Here is a 17,072-nt window from a genome sequence, read left to right as displayed (position 1 = left end):
CATATAAACATTCACTAAACATGACTTCTGATTTTATGCAGTTACAGGCAGATAAGCAGGACAACCCAATCCTTATCTCAGAGTGCCACAACATATCAAATGGAAAATAAATGTTGGTGAGCTGTAGCATTTCTAGTGTTGGAGGTTGATGCATGCCAACATTTCCTGTGCCCTCCAGGGCTCCTTCTGAGAGTGTTTACCACTCTTCTTCCTGTTCTGTTTTTAGATGTTTGACCAGCTCTTGGTGTGGGCTGAATTCCTATCCCCCATCCTTTGTTGGAGTCCTGGTAGAAATCTGGGATTGCTCTGGATACTACCAAAGCCATGTGCCTGATTCACCCGTTTCTCCTCTCTGTGATGCTAAAGTTACAATGTGAGAAATGAAGGATTATAGAACGATCTGTGGAGGCAGGAAGAGGAGCTCTGAGATCCTGGGAATAAGGCCCACTAAATACACTGAGGATTATTTCTGAGTAAATATGCATAGGATAACTCAGCATGATGCATTTTTTAAATTATACCACTTACTGTTTCAAAAAAAAACCCTCTCCAAGTGTTTCATGACATGTTTGACAGTTTTGTTTGATCTGCCTTTTTAAGGGAAATGGCTTGAGTTGCATGTGCTGATCTGATACATGAATCAGAATCAACTCAGCATTTGGATTATGTGCCCCTCAAAATATTATAATTGGGTTCTCAGCTCAAAAGCAGTATCAATGTGCTTTTAAAATCTGAATATTTTAGGATAAAAGGTGTAAAACTGTGTATTTAACTCTGTATTTACACATAAATTTTCATGCAGGTTTTTCATTTAAAAATTTACAGAGTGATCAGGAAACAGGATGAAGCAAACTTAGGTAATATATCTCTGATTACCCAGTGCTGGGTACACACAGTAGGGAATAAAAGTCCCCTAATGAAAGTTGTATTTGCTGGTTTACCATTTCTGGTGCAAGTGGTCCTGGGTTCAGTTCCCAGGTAATCCCTCCAGCTGGGAGAAAGCAAGGCTATATGGCGAACCAGCAGATAGTCCAAAGTGAATCTCTGGTTAAAAGGAGTTTGGAAAGGAACTACTTTCCCTTGAGGTCTTGGAGACTGGCTGCCTACTGGAGTAGATAAGATGGTCTGGCTCCATAAGGAAATTCATCACATCATCATCTTATCCAGGTGGTGAACTTCCTGGTGCTGTCCAGCCCTCCTTTGCTCTGCCTCAGCACATCAGTTCTTATGTCTTTAAAACTACAAAGATATACAAATGACTTCACGGCAAACTATTGGCTGAGAGAGATTTCCCTCTCATCCTTTATTCTGTCTCTTTGGCTTTCTCTTGGTGTTTATCCCCCTCTTCTTCACATCAGTGATGTCCTGTGACAACACATACCAAACACCACACTACATAAAATAAAAGCCTTTTATCTGTTGGGGACAGGAGTCTGGGTTGTTGTTGTTTTGCTCAAGTGTAACAGCGTCAGAACAAGATTAAGATCGCAAACACTTGTGTTCCCAAAACAGAACAATAGATGACATAGTGAGGATTGGCTCATAGCATGTGACATAGATGAAGTATGAAAGTCTTTTCCAGCTGAAGATGTGCAGGGTACGGGTGGAACTGGAACTGAAAGAATGTCATTCATGTTGTTCATGATGCATCATGTTCTTTATCCTGGGAGTCTTCAGACGTGGAAAGGCAGCAACAAAAGCGTTCCCAAAGGTCCCAGGTGTACGAGGTGTCACTAGAGAACAAGGCCAAGATCATCCCCACTGCATGTCCGAGATGACTGGATGGCATTTAACAGCGACAGATGCTTCCGACTGCAAATGGCTGGATTGCAGTCTGTCCTTCCAGGGCCGCCTCACCTGGTAAGCACTGGCTCTCAGGCCATGCTCCCGGGCTTGCTGCACTTTCCTCCCCACTGCTGTCTGCCCATAATTTTTGCTTCCGTTTGGGCTGCAGTCATTTGTCAGCTGCTGCTGCTTCTCCTGCACAATTCGTCAGGATTCATGTTAGGTTTGTGGCACTGGGGAGAGTGAAACGCCTTGGAGTCAGCTGTCCCATTAGGAAAAATGGCAGCCAGCTGTGGGAGGAGGGAACCACGCACTTCATGGCCAGCCCAGTGCCCCCTGACTAGCCTTCAGGTGCAATGGATATGCTGTCCCGTCATCAGCCCAGGTTCAGCTGCTTTTGTGTAGGCTGTGCTTTTGTAGCTTTTGTAAAGGGTGAGGGCAAAGCAGGGCGGCATCTTTGCCTCTGGCAGCAAAATGAGCAGCCGGTATACCTGCTCTGCAGGGGCACGTGTGTGTGCACACACAAAACCAAGAAGGTGTGCTACTGCCATGGTTAACGGGCAGCCCCGCTGCCAAGAAACTGTTGGAAAATGTTTGCTTCCCCTATTTGGTGAAATAGGAGCCCCAGACTTTCCGCCCACAAATAGGGTGGAAAATTTTAACTGGCTATTTGTGCACAGTTCTAGAAAAACTTCAAATGCTTATTCTTGAGCCAGTCTTCTGCTTGGAGGTCAACTAACAAGGACCCAGCATGGCTAACTTCTTGAATTCTTCAGGACTGGATTTCTGCCAACCAAGTTAGTCAGCTTAATTGACCCCATATGATGCTAACGAGAAGAATATCCTTTTCCAAAACATTAGATAGAACAGGGGAACATGAAAAACCATTGCTTTGCACCAAAGGATCTTAGTTACAGGAAATCAAAGAATGCCGTGTTACCCTTCTGCCTTGGCCAGGCTATACCCGTTCCTCCTGGGATGAAAACAGTTGAAAAGCCTGGAAGATGAAAGTCTGTGGTGGGCCCTTCAGAACAGTAAAACTGGGGCCAGTGAAGAACCCAGCATTAAATCCCTCAGGGTCCTCTTCAGATCCCTGTTTAGGATTACATCCTATTTAGGGTCAAGACTGCTTCCATACGAGATACCACAGGCAAAGTTTGATGTTATTACGACCAGATGTGTGTGTGTGTGTAGATATGGATATAGAAACAAACATCTCAACTAGCATGCGAAGTGAGTTGCATCCTAGGTCGTTCCTCCTTCCACCACCATGTTTATTCCTTATCAATTCTCATCCTTCATCCTTTTATGATGCTGCTTCTAAGAATCATGATGATTTCTATGTCCATACTTTTAAATTTTAAAGATGAAATATAAAAGCACAACTCCCTGCTTAACTTCCTCTTAAGCCTGTCATTAAAACAGAGCCCCAGGTGAGTCCTTTCAGAGCCAATCCCAGGACTTCATTGACACAGCATTAGTTAAGTTGAACCTGATAATGGTGTGGCCAGTTGTGTTTAGATGGTGTTTGGAAAAGCTGCCAGTGAACCAATGAAATTATTGCATTGGTCATCATTTAATGTATATGGCATGGCTTTATGTTGCAATTGCCTTGTCTACCAAAGAAGCCTCATTAGTGTGGTTCATATAAATGCCTTCCTTTGTTTGGAATATGACAACAATATATCAAGGGTGCAAAAGGAGTAGCTCACAGACCACAGGTAGCTCTCCAAGATCCCGTGGGGAGAAAAGGGGGAAAGACGCTCAGGCAATGGGCTGTATAGTTCCTGCCATAGGATGCACATTCCTAGAATATCCCTGGAGGATTCTTCTGCCTGCTTCTCAGGATGCACAAGGACCAAAAGCTCTGTGACAGGAACCATAGAGTCTGTTTGCGGAGCATCTTCCTCTCTTTTCTTCGTTTTATTCTTGAAAAGATTTCTGCCAACAGTGTGCGGAATGTCAGGATCCTGCAGCAAGATGTGAGGAGGTGAGTGAGTGCTGTGCGAGACCACAAATTGCATGTGAGTGTGAAAGAGGGAGAGAGAGGCTTGCAAGTGGTGTGTGAGTTGCATGTTGTATATGCGTGCCCAGGCGATTAAGTGATTCAACTGCATGCATGTCTCACACATCAACAGACATTCAGGACCAAAAGACTGTGCATGTTGATATATTTGTGCCCCGTATTTCAACGTATATGTGTTCCTTATTTTATACTTCATACATTGTGTTCTTAATACCAGTGATGGCCATCATTCCTTTCATTTGCAAGGACAGCATTGTCTGTTTTTATTCACAGAGAAACACCAGGCACCCCAAAGTGTTCAGTCTGATTGCTTAACAAGATGTCACATGGTGCATTCATTCCTGGATCTCCCAGTGCAACTTTCTTCAAAAGCACCTGCCTGACCCCAGGTGGCATTGGGGCACAGGAACATAGAAAGACCATGTTGGAACAGATGAAAGGCCCACCCAAGCCAGTATTCCATACACATGGTGGCCACCAGCTGCTCACAAGATCACTCAAGCAGGGTAGGTGCAACGACTCTGCCTGCCCAAGCTGCTCAGCAACTGGTGCGTGCAGGCAGGCCACCTCTGGTGAAGGAGGCAGCACATCGCTAGTCCTGCTAGTAGCCACAGGTACTTCATGTATGGGAAGGAGGGGCTGGCATTCGACAACTGTGGTGAGCCAGGAATGCTCCTTTGCATCGGTTGGGTTCCAAGTCAAGCAGACAGAACTGGGCTGGCAGAAGCAGATTTTCCCATCCCTTCATATCAACCCCTCTAAACCCATGAAAGGGCTAGGGAGGGATTGAGCAGTGGCTTGGGAGGAGAGAATCCTGGAATCAGGTGCTGGCTCCTTCCTTGAGTGGGGCTCTGCCATCTGTGGAAGGCAAATCCTGGATCCGGCCCCAGAATGACTTCAAGGCTTCATAGAGTTAGGACAGGACAGGACAGGACAATGTCTTAACATTTCTCACTTTTTTTGATTCTTTTGTCTCACCTTCCAAACCATTTTAAGGTTGCAAAGCTATGGACACTTACTTGTAACTAAACACACACAGAATCAGGGCTCAAACAATACATGTGATGTGGCCTGTGGGCACAAAGTGAAACCCTTCTTTTTGCCACATCTCACAAGTTTCTGCTTCATTCTCAGCAGAAGATGTGGTGTTTGGGCCAGATGGAAATGACCGTAGCAACAAGGGCACCCAATGGTTTTCCTCCAGCTCTTTCCAAAACTCCATCTTCAATTACTTCCCTTCCAGACCAGTAGCTGGCCACTGTCAGCATTTATTGTATTTCCATTAGACATTTAAAGTATTTTCAATGCCACAGTCTCCCTCGTTCTTTCCCCCTTTCTATGCCCACTTGCAAGAGACGTGCAATTCCAGTTCTCATTGGGCAGCAGGTAACCATTACAAACAGAAATATCCAAATTAAAAGCAGGCATGTTCCAACATGGGAACACATTCTGATTCCAAAGGTGAAAGATCAGCTTTATTAACTAAGCCACCCACCTCCCCAAGAATATTACATGAATTAAAACCAGACTTCCTGATGTTATATATGTCGTTGCTGTCAGCAGCATAAATTATGCTTCAAGAGATTTTACTCGTGTCTTTGCAAAAGCTGAAATCTTTAAAATATTTTTGGGCCAACTGGTGTTCTAAACAGTGCTTAAAGTTTATCTAATTAGTGGGGACCTTTATTCCCTTGGCTACATGTGGACTCAATCAGTTTGGGCTGAAGCTGTCCTTACAGCCATATGGTAGATAGAAGGGGATTTACTGTATTTGCTGATGAAAGAAAAGACATTGCCATAAAATCAAACAGAGGCTCCCCCTGAAAGATATCGAAAATGAGGAGATTCCCTCCCAGCCAAAGCCAGTTCTGGAACTTTACTGATAGCGATAAAGATTTTATTGGGTGAAGTTAAAACATGAATTACCATCTCTCAAGGTTTACAGGGGTCAGGCAACCCAGATGGTTTACGTGTCTAATCCATGTCATCCACCCGAGCTGTGCACAAGCAACTCTCCAGTATAACAAAATGCCCAGCTGGGAGAAATGCTAGTTAGTTTGTTTACGGGGTGGGGGAAATTGTTTTGCCTTGTAGGGCAGGAAAAGTTGTCTTTTCATAGGATTCCTTAAATCACTTAGCACCACATATTTCTTTTGAGTGTTCCTAATTAAAACAGTCTCCAATATCTTCCCATAGGTTAATACATTACCCACTTGGACATAAGAGATAAACAGATGAATTCATCCCCCCATCTTTCAGGTACATCATGACACAGGAAGGTAATTGTCCTTATCTAAGACAACATTAAAAAGGAGGACGAGGGAGGAGGAGGAGGAGGAGGAGGAAGGAGGACTTGCTAAATTCTCTGGGTACCTAGTGGTGTCTGTCTGTCTTATGTGAAGTTCAGAAATCTACAGGCTTCAATTCCTGGAGGTGCAAATTGGGTCAATTCTGATTAAAATCAACTGAAATGTATCTTGTAGGCACCTCTAGTTCAACCAAACCTCCCTGCATGCATTGAAAAAATGGTGAACACCAGGTGGCCACACACTTCATCCCTTCAGGTGTGCACCTGGTGCCTGAAGGGGCTCCATGTCTCCCCCAACATACGGCAACTCCGTGCAAGAAGGGCACTGCCAGCCCAGGGCTCCCCTTGCATGGAAAAGCTCCAGGCATGCCTACTGGGAGACATCTCACGCTCGTTCTGCCATGCGCTGAACATGGGAATGGAGGGGTGTGAATGGCCAATGGGCTTGTCACTGGCGGGTTCTGAATAGCTCTGTGCCCCCCCCCCCACCTACTCGTCCAATAAACTGGGGAAGGTGCTGAATATTCCTTCCCCGGTGTCAGCTTTTTCATTGCACCATCCTTTACTGGCTGGGCTGACTCATGTGACAAGGTAGGAAGGGTTCTCCTCACTCTAACTCAGCGTTTTGACCTCATTGGCATCATTTATCTCAATCCAAGTCACGGAGTAGCATCTTTATGCTGTCATGTTCACTGTGTCCTCTGACTGGCTGGGACCCCAGGAAAGAACCCAGCCTTAGCCAGGAAGAAAATGGCACTGAACAAGCAGCAGGTGCAGAGAACAAAGAGCAGCAAACAGGATCCAGAAAAACAGGTCAACATTCTCATAATTAGGTGTGCGTACATGCATACATGTAACTATTCTGGCCTCCCTGAAAAAGCTTACTTTTGCCAGCCAGACAGGAACAAGAAAACATTGGACGCAGCTCTAGGTCTCACAGAGGGCCTTCACAGGCACCTTCTCATCTCAGTGCTGCAGTCTAAACATGAAGCGCTGATACTACTGGCTCTGTGGGCACCCACACACAAGAGGGCTGAAAATGCCCACATTGTGTCCATGTCAACCCCTCAGGCTCCATTTGTGGTACAGTGAACGACTCCATGCTGCCCACACAGCTCCTCCTGACACCACATGGTCCCCCACAAAGAGTACACTGGCTTGAAGGAGCAATTCAGGGGACTTCTGCTAAGAGAGCAATTGTCTGAAGATCTTGTCATCCTTGTGGGAAGGCTGCAGCCCCCTTTTGTGTGAGCCAAGTGAACAAATGAGGCATTTCTTTGAGCTGTGCTTCAGGATTTCTCTTACTTCTTGGACTGCAGCTGGGGCTCTTTGACAATCTTACCATTTAAAACCCTTTCTTTTTATTGGATTTTCTAAGAAAATGTAGCTTTTTCAAAGTTAATGCTAGATCAGCAGCTGGCAGACGTCCTTGCACTGAATCACAGGATCCATGCATTCATTCATATGACATCAACATGACTGACTGAGGCTTGGTTTTCTTAACAGATAAATGCACCAGACCCGATCCAGTATCTTATTAAAATTAAAGGGCTTGTTGCAATAAGTTATAATTCTGAAGGCCTAAACAGCAAGAGGCTTTGTTGGCTCCTGTTTTAGCACCAGGGTCCTGGTTCAGCCAAGGCACCTCATTTTAGATCTGGATACTTAGGAAGAAATGAAGCCACCTGTGTCAAAGATGAAGTGCAACTTAATGCATACAATGTTGAACTATGGATAATGGTTCCCTTGTCTGTGGTCATATTAGTTCCCTGAATAGGCCTAGGGGTGCCCCGTAGGCCTCCAGATTTCCCTGGCCAAGGGATGCAACAATTCCTCTTCCCAAGAACAAAAGGCAACACCTCTTGCTCTGGATTCTGTAATATTTGTTTGTTTATCCTTTTGTTCAATTTATATACAGTTAAATGTTTTCTAAAACCTCTAAGCAATTTCTATATAAGCTTCAGCTACTGGGATGCATAGAAACAAATCAAAGAATAATAATAAATATTAACTTCATATGTAAAATCACATTTAAGAAACTATCCTTACTTTTGGATGCTGGGAAAGTCCAGTACACGACCTGTTGAAGCTGAATCAGCTCTTTGCAATTGTTCTGGTAGATCCCTTATAACATAGCTTTCAAAGAACAACTTTGGGACAAATCAGCAAATGCTGGGGCCAGACTTTGGTGGGTAAAAAGCACAAGGAAGAAAGGCTAAATCACCCTTCCCCACACTGGGCTTCCCATCTGGATCCAGGATTCTAAAACAAGAGTGACCAGTTGTAAGTGGCCAAACATTTAAAACAAGAATTGTATTATATACATATGAGTGATTCTTCATTACCAGCTTTTTGTTAGACTTGATTTCTCATTTTGTTGTGTCAGGCATTTATTTCATGCTTTCTCTACTTTAAACATTTTTCATCCTAGTCTGACATTACATTTTTAGCTAAAGAAAAGACTGGATGAACTAGGAGCAAGCCCTTCTTATCAGGATAGAAGAAACAGTGTAAAGTAGCAGCTGTGAAAACTGCTTAGCAGACAAGATATTTAAGTGTCTGGATTGCTTTTGCAAAGTTCTCCGTGCTGTTTGTTCATCAGAACTCACAGAAAGTCAAGGTCCGAGGAAAGAGTGAGCAGTTACAGCCAAGTTCCCAAGTCCACAATAGAAGTGCACCCAAAAATTATGCACTGAACTGGGATTGTGGTCGTAAACCAGAAGTGGGAGACCTTGCCTGGAAGGAGTCTATGGCAGAGTTGAGTGTGTGCACTGAGACTTTTTTCTAAGTTGAGAGCCCATGAAAAAGGACTAGCTGTGTGGGAGCTCTGGAGGACAAGGAGAAAGGAAAGCGGAACTTGAAGAGCCCAGACTTTGGTACCCCATGGCCTTAGGATAGGGTTTCACTACAAACGCTAGAAATAGAAGGAAGCTGAGTGTCTTGGATCCTACCATCTCGGTGGCCCACCAGAATGAAGGGTCTTATTTCTTACATGTCCTGAATTAAAGGAAGGGTGAGGTCCTGAACAAAGCTGGCTCCCAGGTTAGAACTACCTCTGTTACCTGCACATGGGGTGGACCTGCCATACCCAGGCTGATGTGCCAACATCGAACAGCTGGTGGGTCCTCCCTCTGTTGGTGAGCCTATCTCCTTGCCACCATTGTCGCCAGCTGCTGTCTCCCCTCTTCCTCTTTTCAGCAAATGGCTCATCCTCCTTGACCACTGGCTTCCCTGACAGGCAAAGCCAGCAGGCCACGGCATCTCCTGCTCCTCGGCAGCATCATTGTCCAGGCCAGAGCACGGCGGAGCGAACAAGAAAGTTGCAATGGGGGACGAGCAGCTGCAGCAGGTGCCTGGGGGCCGTGGGCACTGGGCAGGTCACCTATCTCGCCTACCTCTGCTGCCACCCCTTCTACCTTTCGGGATAAACTATCGTTCTGCTTTCAGAGTGGCAAAATCAGGGGAAATAACAGGCAATGAGCACCAAAGACCGCTGCAGTGCTGGTGCTTGACGGACAAAGCAGGGCAAGAGTTCAGCTCGTTCTTTTGCAGCAGCTAATGGTGGATTTGCCAAGTGCCATAATGAGCCATTCTTGAGTGGGCCATGAGATCAAAAGATTCCAGCTTTCTCATTGTTCTTATTGTGCCAAAGTTCTCCGACACTCTGTAACTCAAAGCAGGCTTCTACTAACTACTGAGCTCACATCTTTACAAGCTGCTACAATGTTGGGATTTTCTAAATCAAAGCGATACACTGAACTGAATTAAGGGAAGAAAAATATTGCTGTATGGGTTAAGTAAGCAGAGAATCACTGTTGTGAATCCTGGGCATACACTTGACGGAGATTTCCCCCTACTTTGATATATACAGGAAGCCTGTTTATGTTTCGTTTTATTGGGGTGGAAAAGCTTTCTGCATTGAGGGAAGTAATTGCAGCAGAAAAACTGGATGCAGGGGCTGCAACGGTTAGCTGTCAGCCCAGAAAGGTGAAAATGTTCCTTTCAGATTCGAATGTTTATTTATTAAGGAAACTTCAATGCAATGACTTGACGTTGTTCCTTTTGAAGTTTGGGTCATTTTGGTTTCCCCCTCACTCGCCCCAAGACAGCTACCCTATATTAGCATTTCTTTTGCAACTTTGAACTCTAGTTTGATGGATAAAGTGCTGTCCAGCTTCAACCTCCAGCCTATGTTAGATCTGAATCAACTTGAAGTGTCTTTAAGAAATATGGTTAACTGCAGCTAGCCTAGCATAATAATGAGGAAGAGAGACTTGCTGATGTGTTGTTATTCCAGTGAAAAAGCGGATCATTTATGTTATGCATCCTGAAGGAAGCCGTGTTTTACTTGCTGATTTCATTTATTTGGGTTTGTTTTTTGTTGTTTTTGAATGACCTTATCAAAGGCCTTGGATGAGGGCAAGTAATACGGGTTGGAAGCAAGGAAGAACAAGAAAAGTAGCTGGAAAAAAGGAGTGAGCAAGAAACCCTTAGCCAGTGAAAGGGTTCCCTGTGCCTCCCTGGTTCCACAAAATATTTGCCCGAATAAAAATAAGTGTCTTTTGCCATTGCAAATACTTGGAGGCCTATTGGTATAGACTAAGGTGCTGGTATACTCAAAGAAGGACACCAGCACATGGCAGCTGTCAATCAGCACATGCAGAGAGGTGGTTATGGAACTGCTCTGCCCTCTGTTTGGAAACTGGCTCATTATAATCCATTTGCTATGCTGACTTGATGAATTAGTGCCAAGCTGATCCCATGCCGCACTTCACAAATGCAGCCACGTGGAAATCATTTCCTTCTGGTATAATCCAGCGAGGCTGAGGTGTGGGGGCAAACGCCAGCACCATGGGTCTGATCACCCACACGCAGACACATGCACATGGCAATTATTGGAGGGAGAGGGGAGTCCCGTGGTACCAGCTCAGCTAGTGGAGCTGCAATATAGACACTCCTGCTTTCAGCCCTGTGGACTGAAATGTCCAGGCAGTGGGTGATGATGTCAGCAAGCAAGATCTCACCCACTGATGTCATCTTGCTCACGGAAAGCCTCTAGAAGACGATCCAGCCCCCACTCAAGTGATGTTCTACACTAAAGGAAGCTCCTTCCGTCTAGTTGAACATAAGTGAAAGGGCAGCCACATTTGTGCAAGGTCTGGTTTCCTTGTTCAAGTCCTCACCATGGGATCTATCAGCAAGGGGGGCAAAATGGTCTCCTGTGATCATAGATAATACAGGCTAGAGGGTCTCTTTTGACTTGGTCAAATATTTCTGTTGGGCAGGGAGCAAAGACTTCATTTCCCAATCCCAGCTCATTATCCATAAGAATGCATTGATAAGAAAATATATGAAGATATGTACATGTGCTTATTTGCATAATGCATACTGAAACTAGAATGTAGCTTTCAGCATCCAAGGAGCAAAAGCAATACATTCAAAAACAGAAATTAGTAAACTGCAATAACAGTGAATCAAGAACTGACAAACGGAATTAAGAACAGTACTTAGTCCCTCTTCAAGTCTGTAGGATGAGGAATGGAATAAACAATGTCCAAATAATCTAATTTTAGATGGAGCAATTCAATTACAATCCTTTCTTGTATACAATGTCAAAAATACTGTTTGAAACAAAAAGCAAAGAACCCACATGGGAAAGAAAAGAGACATTTCCAACAAAATCAATTTCATGTCAAGTACTCTTGCAATTGTCCCTTGCAGCCCTTTTAGAAATAAATAGAGTTGTGTCAAAACATTCTCAAACATTTTTTTCTTCATATAATTTCCAGCTGATCCTTTTTTTCCCACCCTCCCCCCTTTCTTTCCTAGAAAGAAGATGACCAGAATTTCTCTGAATATTCTCCACATGGGGACAGTTGGGGACAGTTGTCATTTCCACCCGGCGGTGCCCCAACTAGATCTGGACAACTGTAGAGAAATGCAAAATGACAGGCATGCTGTTGGCGCACATGCCACTGCTATTTTCTGGGGAAAACCCCTCCAGAAAAAAGGAGCCATCGCTAATGTCAAGACCCACCCGTGAAAAATTGTTGGAGAAGGACTTCTTCTGCTGGAGAGCTTTGGAGAAACAGCCACTGCAATTACCCTGCTCACAAATAAGGTGGAGAATTCAAAGACAGGAGTTTGCACAGCTTAAGAAATAGCAGCTGCTGTTCTTTGGTGGATCTTGGGAGACCCACGAACTCCTGCCTGCCTTCCCTGCATTAATATTTAGAGATCAAACAGTCAACTGGATTCAAATGCCAGCAGTACATACATCTTTTGGAGAATTAGCATGGGAAACAATAATAATCAAATAATAACTTATGTGACATCCTTCTTCCTGAAGAACCTCTATCTGTTTCTGAAGATGTTTCAACCAATAGGAATGCAAAGGCGCTATCTTGAATCAAGACCCAGGCCTTCCTTGAATAGGTTTTTCTGCACAGCTCATCATTTCTGCCCATTCTAAACACATTCCAAACATCAAACCCATGCCAGGACACCTCGTTTTTCCAACCCTAACCCTACCCTGGTGGACACCCCTAACCCTAATATAGAGATACAGTTCCATAGAAAAGAGGGCGATTTAGAAAAAGTCTTCCTTGAGTAGATTTTTTTGCACAGCTCATCATTTCTGCCCATTCTAAATGCACTCCAACATTCAAAATCAGGACAGAACACCTCATTTTTCCAACCCTAACGCTAGCCTGGTGCGCACCCCTAACGCTAATATAGGGTGAAAGTTCAATTGAAGAGAGCATTTTTTTAAAAGCCTTCCTTGAGTACCTTTTTCTGTGCAGCTCATCATTTCTGCCCATTCTAAACGCACTCCAACCATCAAAATCCTGCCAGAACACTCCGTTTTTGTAACACTAACACTACCCCAGTGCACACCCCTAACCCTAATATAGAGATAAAGTTCCATTGAAAAGTGGGAAATTGTAAAAAAGCCTTCCTTGAGTAGCTTTTCTGCACAGCTCAACATTTCTTCCCATTCTAAACACATTCCAACCATCAAACCCATGCCAGGACACCTCGTTTTGCCAACCCTAACCCTACCCTGGTGCACTCTCCTAACCGTAATATAGAGAAACAGTTCAATTGAAAAGAGGGCGATTTAGAAAAAGCCTTCCTTGAGTAGCTTTTTCTGCACAGCTCATCATTTCTGCTCCTTCTAAATGCACTCCAACCATCAAACTCATGCCAGGACACCTCGTTTTTGAAATCCTAACCCTACCCTGGTGCGCACCCCTAACCCTAATATAGAGATACAGTTCCATTGAAAAGAGGGCAATTTTAAAAAGCCTTCCTTGAGAAGCTTTTTCAGCGAAGCTCATCATTTCTGCCCTTTCTAAATACACTCCAACCATCAAACTCATGCCAGGACACCTCGTTTTTTGAACCCTAACCCTACCCTGGTGGACACCCCTAATCCTAATATAGGTGTAAAATACCATTGAAAAAATGCGATATTGAAAAAGCCTTCCTTGAGTAGCTTTTTCTGCACAGCTCATCATTTCTGGCCATTCCAAACACATTGCAACCATGAAAATCTTGCCAGTAAACCTCATTTTTCTAACCCTAACCCTTTCCTGGGGCAAACCCCTAACCCTAATATAGTTGTAAAATACCACTGAAAATAAAGCGATACTGAGAAAGCCTTCCTTGAGTTGCTTTTTCTGCAGAGCTCCTCATTTTCTTCCCATTCTAAACACATTCCAACCATTAAAATCATTATATTTCGTTTTTCTAACCCTGTCCAAACTGCATCCCAAAATCCACTTATCTATCGCAAAGCTCCAACACTACAATAAAACCTGAAATCTGAGGTTTTAGTTTAGAAAAAGCAACTCACATCCAGTCCAAGTGCATCTATCTATCTATTCATCCATACACCCACCCACCCATCCATCCATCCATCCATCCATCCATCCATCCATCCTTGGCAGTGCACTGACTGGCCATGCAAAAGCTCAGGCGAGTCATGGCTAGTGCGTTGCGGCTTGTGACATCATCCCCTTGCACCACTACTCCTTTCCGAGCATGCGCATGGCCCCTATGTGTGGTGTTATCCGATGCTCGGCTGCTGGGGCGATGCTGGGGCGACTTGGCTTGCGTGCTGACAGAAAGGGCTCTGTGTGCCCACTGAGCCATGCGTGCCATAGGTTTGCCACCCCTGACGTGGACCTTTTCTCGGGGCAGCCTTCCCATTAGGCAAAACAAAGCTGGCATCCCATACTAACCTAACTGGCAGTAAGTCCCTCTGACCTTAGTAGACATGTATAGGATTGCAGTTAGATGGTGGTCTCAGGATTTTAATTTGTGGCCCACCTGGAAAGGGGGAAGTACATCTGCTGGTGATTTTATTATTGTTGTATCTTTACTCCCAAGAGAAGAGTGGGATTATTTGTGTCAGGGGCTAAAAGGCGGGATGGCTGGGGCTCTACACCTGGACTGGGGAAAAGGTCCTCTTTGCAGCAGAACCTGGAGGGCAGAATGGCAGCGAGGTGCTGGGCGGCCGGTTGGCATGTGTGCTACGCAGGCTGTTCTTTGCACAGGACAGCCACTCCGGGTGCTTCTGAAAATGGCCAGCTGTGCATTTATTCTTCACCTTAGGCAGCAAAGCATTTTGTGCTGGCCTGAGCGCTGTGGCCTTTTCCTCCAGTTCCCTCTTCATCATCTCCTGGCTGAATGGTAAATACTTATGTATGCACAAATATGCCCTATGTTACGTTACGTTACATTACGGAAGGTGAGGAAATATAGCCCTGAAGTATGCCCCTTCAAGATTTGAAACAAAATAAAAAGGAAAGCAAAAGAAGAACCCACAATTCCAAGTGCTTGGTTGGTTTGACTGATTTGGGCTGGGGCCTGGTTTCTGTTATGCATATTGGAGGTCTCCCCACCAGTTGACAACCCACTGAGAAAGAGGGATATTCTCTTGTAGAAGAGTTCTCTTAAACTCTTTGTGGTTTGGCTCAGAGAAAAGAAAAGAAAAGAAAAGAAAAGAAAAGAAAAGAAAAGAAAAGAGAAGGGAATGAGGACACACCAATCATTTTGTCTGCTTGATTTGGCAAATATGTTCTTAACTGCTGGGTGGCTTTCCTACCTTTTAGGGCTTTTTACCCCATGAACTGTGTTTTTGCAAATTAGAACTCAGGAAGAGGCTATGGGAGACAGCCGGTGGGTGACCTGTGGCCAGTCCTGTGTGATTTGGAGTGATAGCAAGAGAAGAGGACTCATTTTGAGGGTTGCGGTTTGAGTACTGCAAATACTTTTGTACTTGCATTGCCGCTCAGAGAGTTTTGAAAGAGGCAGCGTAAATGAAGGGATGTCTGCAATGGTTGCTTCTATAAATCTGAACAGGACTCATTTCTTTGGGGTTAAAAATGCTCCCCTTAGTCTACTGTTATCTTGACTCTGCATGTGTGTGGGGTGACATCAGCAGTGGGGAAGGAGAGGAAACTGCATGCACACGGGCATTTTTGCAAGCTGCTTGCATCCTTCACCGAGGGTTCATGCCAGGACCTGGCATTCGCGGCAGCTGCCAGCGCTCTGGCACCCTGGCAAAGACCCACTGGCGGTGCCGGCAGTGCCTTTTCTGGGCTGGCACTCCAAACAGCACCAGGAAGCTGGGTATACAGGCACCCTTTGGATTTCCCCCAGCGCATCCTAGTGTCACTTTGAGGCATTTGGGGAAATTGAAAGGATAGATATATTTGCATAGAATTTGCTTATGCTGATTTATATGCATGAATGCAAACTTAGAAGCCATTACTACAATTTGAAGAGAAGCACAAAACTTCTTGCCTGTTCCATCTGGTGTCCCCATGATAAATGTTGATGCAGGGCTGGTGCTCTCCCTTCTTAGGGTTCTTGATCCCTAAGTGAGACAAGTAGAAGACTGTTCCCTGTAAAGTAGGACACATGGCCACTCTGTGCACAGGTTATCTGAAGGATGGCCTCCTCCCATGTGTACCCAACTAGTCCCTGAGTTCATCCCTGGGGGTCCTTCTCCTGGGAGCCTCTTCCAAGGGAAGCGAGGCAGGTGGCTGCCAGGAGGAGGGCCTTGTCCGATGTGGCACCCCAGCTGTGGAATGAGCTGCCCAAAGAGGTGCACCTGGCACCTACTTTGTGTTCCTTTCAGTGCCAGGCGAAGACCTTTTTATTTCCCCAGCATTTTAACATTTTAGCTTTTAAACATTGTTTTAGATATTCCATTTTATTCTGTACCACTGCTGTGCTTCTATGCTAAATCATAGCAATGGCAATAGCTATTATGGCTTTGTTCTTTTAAATACATGTGAGTGTGTGTGCCTTTTTAACGCTGGTTTAATTTTAACTGTATTAACTATCCAGAGAGCCTCAGCTATTGGGCACTGTAGGAATGGAATGGAGTGGAATGGGATGAATAACTTTCCGTATTCTCAGTTCAACTCAGTGAGCTCGCTTCCTCCCAGCCAGGCAACCCTGGTCTGAAAGGCACCATCGTGTTGGTTCCTGGATCCAAATGTGAACAGAGTGGCCAGAGGTGCTGTTGCCAACCTGCACATGGGTCCTCAGGGATGCACACTTGCAGGACAAACTGCTGTACTTGTGGGCTGAAACTGCACAAGTGATTAGCATATATTAAACCCAAAACCAAAAAACCGATCATCGTCGATATGGGCCAGTGCAGATATGCACGCACTCCAAGAAAGTCCAGGCAATGCCTTGGCGGCCTTCCGTCCCACCCAGCCCACAGGTACCCCGCCTGCCCAAGCCAGCCCCGTGTTGCTAATGCAGGGCTCTCTTTGTTTTTATGTTTCCCTAATATCTTAACCACTCCGTCCTAGTCTGCATTACATTCCCTGTGAACCTTGTGGTTACAAGCCAAGGGAAGCTCACATGATATTTAGTGCTCTTGTCTGGAAGCTGATAAGAGAGTCTGGATTGTCTAAACTCTTTAAG

The sequence above is a fragment of the Varanus komodoensis genome, unplaced genomic scaffold, assembly GCF_004798865.1.
Source record: "Varanus komodoensis strain SLA01 unplaced genomic scaffold, ASM479886v1 scaffold15, whole genome shotgun sequence".
NCBI lineage: Eukaryota > Metazoa > Chordata > Lepidosauria > Squamata > Varanidae > Varanus > Varanus komodoensis.
Note: the sequence above shows the minus strand (reverse complement) of the source record.